Source organism: Papio anubis, chromosome 5 (assembly GCF_008728515.1).
Source record: "Papio anubis isolate 15944 chromosome 5, Panubis1.0, whole genome shotgun sequence".
Taxonomy (NCBI): Eukaryota; Metazoa; Chordata; class Mammalia; order Primates; family Cercopithecidae; genus Papio; species Papio anubis.
In genome coordinates this window covers 151109960-151116120 of record NC_044980.1, presented here as the reverse complement: position 1 = coordinate 151116120, position 6161 = coordinate 151109960, and the positions used below count along the sequence as shown (strand labels likewise).

The following is a 6161-nucleotide window of genomic DNA, read 5'->3' as shown; positions in this document are numbered from 1 at the left end:
CTTACAGAAAAGCAAGCTCTACAGCAAAGACAACTCAGTCAAATGGGGCAGGAAGGAAGCCAAACACCAACATCCTCATGGAAATAACTGTGGCTTCTGGTCATGGGAAGGAAGGAGGGCTGATTATTGAACCATCCTGGACACTTTGCTGGGATTTCCTCCTGTGGCTGAGGTAGAGAATGAAGAAAAACAACTTATCCTTTCTTTCATAGACTCCATCACTGACTTTCTGGGTGACCTGGGCAAATCATTTAATGTCACACACTTCCTTTTCTTCATGGTAAGCTGAGGCAGAAACAATAGTCGGCAGCTGCACGTGGACAAAGATTCATATAAAAGTCAAGCTCCTAAAATGAAGCAACACAGGCAGGAACACAGGATTCTTTATTACTACAGGCAGAAGTTCATGGAGGGAAATGAAAAAGGGGAGGGCCTTTACATTTTCCATGACAGGACTCAGCTGCCCTCAACCATCACTGTCAGGCAACATCATATCCTTGATCTACTTCCCCCAAAGTGAATAATCAGAGGGCTGCACCTGCAATGTCTCTTCATCCCATCTTTGCATTTAACACCCAAAGAGCTCACCTTGGAAAACAGAAATAAATAAAATGGCAATTACAGTAATAATAAACCCAATATTTGTAAAACAACAGGCAGTTTACAGACTTTTATCTATGTTGCTAATTTGAATCTCACAATAACTCTCAGTGATGGGCTATTATCTCCCCCATTCTACAGATGAGAAACTGAGAGAGCTAGGAACTTGACTTCATAGCAGAGATAGTACTAAAAACCCGTGTTTCCATTCAGTCACACATCACTTGTGAAACACATGGGCCCCCGAACGGCCCCAGTTGTGAAATACTCACCTTGAGAACAAAATCTTTCCTACACAGTGCTATTACTCAATTGGTTTTCATTTCCAAAGGCCACGGGATTGTTTTTAATTTTCATAAAAGTCCAGTACATGTATGCCAGCACATCCACTAGAGTTTCCCTCCCTGTTAGTTGGGCTTGAAACTCAGAATCATGTTCTTGGTATTTTTTTTCAACAATGAAGTTAACAGAATTCATTGTCAGATCCTTGGCCCTCTTTTCATTACTTTTGGATGGAAAAGAGACATTTGAACAGGGGTAAAGGAAGGGGCTGGCCAAGCTTAGGGGCTGAAATTTGGGAACCTGTAGAATAGCCAGCTGTTCACAGATACCTGCCGTCACTGCATTCAAAATCACATTCAGAATTTACATGAATTGTCTGAGAAATTAACCTCTAACCCTATTTACTGCACTGGTAGTCCACTGGGTCCCCTTAAAACAGGTTATCCTACACTACCAGAATAATTTATATCTGCAGCTGTAACAGTTTTTGTATTCACATAGCATGCTTAGTTTTATTTGTTTGAGTATTTAGAGGATTTTCAGGAGGTTGTGGGAAGCAATCATGAGAAGTAACTCTACTCGTTTTAATCTTCAAAAGTATCATTTTCTTGGGTTTATTATTCCAAACACATTGACTCTCCATAACCTATCATCCTGTTACTCAGAGCTCACAAGCCAATACCTTAATTATGCAACAATAAACTGTATTTAATGATGACCTGAGACCCAGAAAAATTCTGTCTTGATTTCTGAATCATCAAAGAACAATCCAACTGTTGTCAGTCCTGTAGGAAGTCAATGTATTGGGTCCCATCCTTCTGACTGCTCATCCATCAGAGACACGTGTGTTTACTTTGCAGTCACCCCTACCAGGGCCAGCTTCATGGGTGTGCAACCTGAACAAGTTGCACTGAGCGCTACACTTAAAAGGCCCCCATGCCTCACTTAATGCTCTGCTGTTACTGTCATGAAAAATCTTAATTATTTTTTAACAAAGGCTCTGCACTTTCATTTGCGCTGGCCCCACAAATTATGAAGCCAGACCTGATCCCAGGAATATTAGTTCCATAAGGGCTGAGATTCTTGCCTGTCTTGTTCACAGTTAGTTCCTAGAATGGTGCTTTGTACTGTTCTTAATAAATATTTGTTGAATGAATGAATGAATGAATGAATGAATGAATGAATGAATGAATACCAAGATACTTGAATAATGAGAAGCTCCCATTCTCAGGCCAAGCCAGGAAACATGGGGTTGCTCTCATTTACCATTTCTGTGCCCTGAACTCTCAGTCCAAACATTTCAAAGTTATGTTACAGGCCTAGATAACTGCATAAGGAAGGAGAGCTGGCAAGAAAGGGAGAAAGGGGGCCCAAGAGAGATACAGGCAAGCCTACTGAGAGACACTGCCCAAGGACGCTGAGAGCAGAGGCATGGGCTGTACTCTGTGGCCAGTGAGTAGGGGAGCAGACTCCTGCCTTTTGATGCACCAGCAGGAATTTTCCTCAATATAAGCCAGGCTGCAGGGAGAGTTTTTCTGATTTGCAGTCTCAGTACTACTCCATGTCCCCCGGGTCTTGTAGAAGGACAGCAGCCCAGCTGTAGGCTCATGCATGCCCCAGGCCTGTCAATGGGTTTCCTCGGCTCTGAATCCTCCTTTGAGCTCCAAAAGTGGAGCTAAGGATGTGGAAGCCACGCTCCTGAATTGTTCAGGCCACGTCAGTGAAGACCAAGAAATCAAAGAGAAGATGGGACCTGAGAATGCCAATTCCACTAAGAGCTTCTTGGTGGCAGTGGAGGTGATTAGGAAATGGATGGGTACCCATCAGTACAGTTCACACAGGAAACAGGACTGAACAAAAGAGTCGGGTAGAGGGTTTCATATGGTTGAAGCCATTTTTCATAGATTTTATTGATCACCTTCAGCCTTTGCAGGTTTAATTGCCATGTCAATAGACCTTCATTAATTTTCTGTTTGGGGGCATCATGGTAACAAGCACATCTCTTTCCATGTAGCCATTCATGCTTAACTCAAAAGAAAGGGGGATTCTGAGAAACAACCCATTTGGGTAATGGGTTGTAGTCGCTAGCCTCTATTCATCAGTTTCACTCTTTATTAAAATGACAAGTTGTGGGTAGAAAATCAAGTTATCTGAGGTCTTTGGGGAAAGTAGACAACTTGGGTCATGAGGAAAGACATACGAGAAAAGTAAAGCCAGCAAATAGTAGTTCTCTGGACCACATGGAGAAAAAGCACAAAATTGGAAAGAGAGAGAGAGAAAGTTTGGACCCTGCACAATGTCCAAACTTTGGTCACTGCCAAAGTTTGCAAAATATCATTTCATTTAGAAAAGCTATGATTTAATAGCAAAGGAGGACATTTTGTTGGAACGCCTAGTGTAACAAACACTTTTCTCTCCACTTAACAGCACTCTCCTGGCTTCATCTCATGGAGAAAATAATAATTTGGATGTTTTGAATTATAGCAGTAATACTAAAGGCACTCTGGGCCCACCCAAATTCCCAGTGTTGAACGTGGTGTTAGGGCTCAGGAAGAATGTAGGAATATTACAGCAGGCAACTGTTGGTTTTAGGACTTGGTTCAGGGTTCAGTGCAGTCAGAAGGAGTGAACAGAGCTTTCTGTAGGGCTGCACCCCTGGCTGTGCACCTTTTGCCAGGTCAAGGCCAAGACAGGGCTCTCTCAGTTGAGAAGAGTCCCAGGGCTTTGGACCATGAACAAGTTCCAGAGGGAAGAACGTGAGCCTGTGCATCTGGAGGTCTTGGATCTGCTCCTAGCTCTGCCACTAATGAGCCCCGTGACCTTGGGTAAAGTTTCTGTCCTCTCTGGGCCTCCCTCCTCCATCAGTACAGTCTTTGACATTTAGAGCTACAGAAACCCTGACAAATCATCTGGGGCTGTATTTCCCAAAACGTGTTCATTCCCATTCTGCCTGGCTTTATCCACGTTCTTAATTTTAAAAGAAACCAGTATCAGTTACAAAATGTAGAGGGCAACTATTAACTGTAAAATGAATGTATTCAAAACAAAACTATATTGTTACATTCTAAATAGATAAATGTTGCTTGCCTAGGAACACAATAGCAACAAAAACAAAAATAATAATAGGAAATACTTACTGAGACTTTAATATGTGCCAGATGCTATTCTGAAGGCTTTATAGATAATACTTCATTTAATGAACACCACTCTATCAACTGGTCTCTATTGTTGTCCACATTTTGTAGATGAGAGAACTGAGGAACAGGGAAATAAACTTGAGGATATTCCCTCTCTTTGTTAAAAAGGCTATTCATATGCATAGTAGTGTGAATCTAAGACTTTTTTCTTTGATGCAATCAGAAAGATTAAAAGAGAATTTTTAAAAGAATGACTTTTTCATTTTCAGAGTCAGTCTTATCTGACGCCACAAGTTTGCACAGTCACCTAAAATCACCCTGGATAGATAATGGCTATCTAGAATGATGGTAGAGGATGATCTGGTCATGGAGTAATTTGAGAGGTGGAAGGTGTACTACCATAGGCTTTGTGGTGTTGAGCCCATTACTTCCTTTGCTAGTGTTGTCCTTTTTTCTCTTGTCTGTGTGAATAAGTCCTACTGGTATTTCAAGCATCACCTCATCATGAACCATTTCTGACCTCCTGTCCATCTCAGAGGACATAGGTCTCCCCCTTGCTGGTGCACCCCGTTGTATCCTATATACATTGCAATTGTAAACGTTGCATTATATATAAGGACCTCTACCTTTGGGTCCAATGGGCTCTTTGACATAGAAAGTAAAGCCTATTCTAAGTAAGTCCACCAATCTACACAAATTCCAAGCCTAATATGATATAAGGGACCTGAAAAAATAATTGTGCAAGTATTTATAACATAAAAGTAAAACACTGAACACAAATGCTATACTCTAAAAGTTCTTTCTGGGAATTGTTTCATCATGGATTAGACTGAATGAGGCTTCTTAAAACAAGAATCCAATGAGGTTGGGTTGAATATTCTTTCTTTTCCAAGTGAATTTCCCTGGAGGAAGTATAGGTGCTCTTTTTTGCTGTCATAACCGGCATGGTATTCCCACTAGGGTCATCAGTCTCGGAAATTCCCTAAGTTTCAGTGTGCATTAATGCCTTTGAAAGCATCAGGGACAAACAGCTTCTTGGTGGCATGGTCCCACACTTAGACTTCTTTGGCTAATGCTTCTGCTTCCATTTCCTTCTCTTTCTCCTCATCTTCAATGTTCTCTTGCTCTCCCATTTGTACCAGAGTCTGTTGAATTACAGGTGATCCCTGACCACTGTTGAATTGCAGGTGATCCCTGACTGTCAAAAGGGTATGTCTTCTGTAGCCATTGGACCACCCAAAACGCAAGCTTTGATTGACCCTGACAGGTATATGATACTTAGGGTAAAAAGAAGGCATGAAGGCAGAACTCACAAATTAATTCATTGTCAAGTCCAGGATCACTTGTCATTTGTTTCATATCTGTCTTCCTGACTTGATAAGAAGTTGTTTGAAAGCAAGGAGTGCGTCACATTATTTTGTGTATCCCAATGTTTTTTGAGCATTATAGACAAACAGATCGACAAAGTTACTAAAGTAATTGATTAGTAGCTCAATTAATGTAGTTTGACATTTTACCAAGAACTAACATCCATAATTGTTTAACCTCTACCTAAATATTTCGAAAGAGAAAGAGAAAGAAACAGAAGGCTACTTAATGAGGTTTTCCAATCCATTTTGGATCAGTCTAGTCTTTAGAAAGTCTTTCTTTATATTAAATTAAAAGTCTCCCTGTGACTTCTAACAACCATTTCTACTTCCACCCTATAAAGGGGCACAGCAAGAGTCTATTCCTCTTCAACAGAAAAGCTTTTGTATGTTAGAAGATAATGTTCTTTTTCAGCCCTTTTTTCCTTTTAAACAGCACATCAGCCATTCCCTCAATTCTTCAAATCTTATGATTCCCAGATCTCTTGTCATCCTGGTGGAAGTCAAAATAATCCAGGCTCTAGACACAATCCACAGTTTTCAAATCCAGGCTCCACACCAATCTCTGAGCCTCGGTGTCCTCATCTGTACAATAGATATTATTATAGTAATAACTCCTTATATGTCTAGTATGGGGACTAAATCAGAGGATACACATAACATGCATGATACAGTGATAAGCATGTAATATGCACTAAAAAAATGTTGGATATTAACACAGCAGGTGGCAAGTAATCAGAAGACCCAGCCCCTGGGTAACCCACAGCTCCCTCAG

At 40.9% G+C, this 6161-nt stretch overlaps 1 long non-coding RNA gene across 1 annotated transcript; it reads right to left on the bottom strand.

Moving 5' to 3' along the window:
- Positions 1–370: 370 nt before the first annotated feature.
- Positions 371–5537, bottom strand: LOC110743560. Its single transcript, XR_002522832.2, has 2 exons — positions 4020–5537; positions 371–588 (listed from the first exon to the last, which is right to left on the bottom strand). It is a non-coding gene; the product is annotated as an uncharacterized LOC110743560 (long non-coding RNA).
- Between the last annotated feature and the right edge of the window lie 624 nt (positions 5538–6161).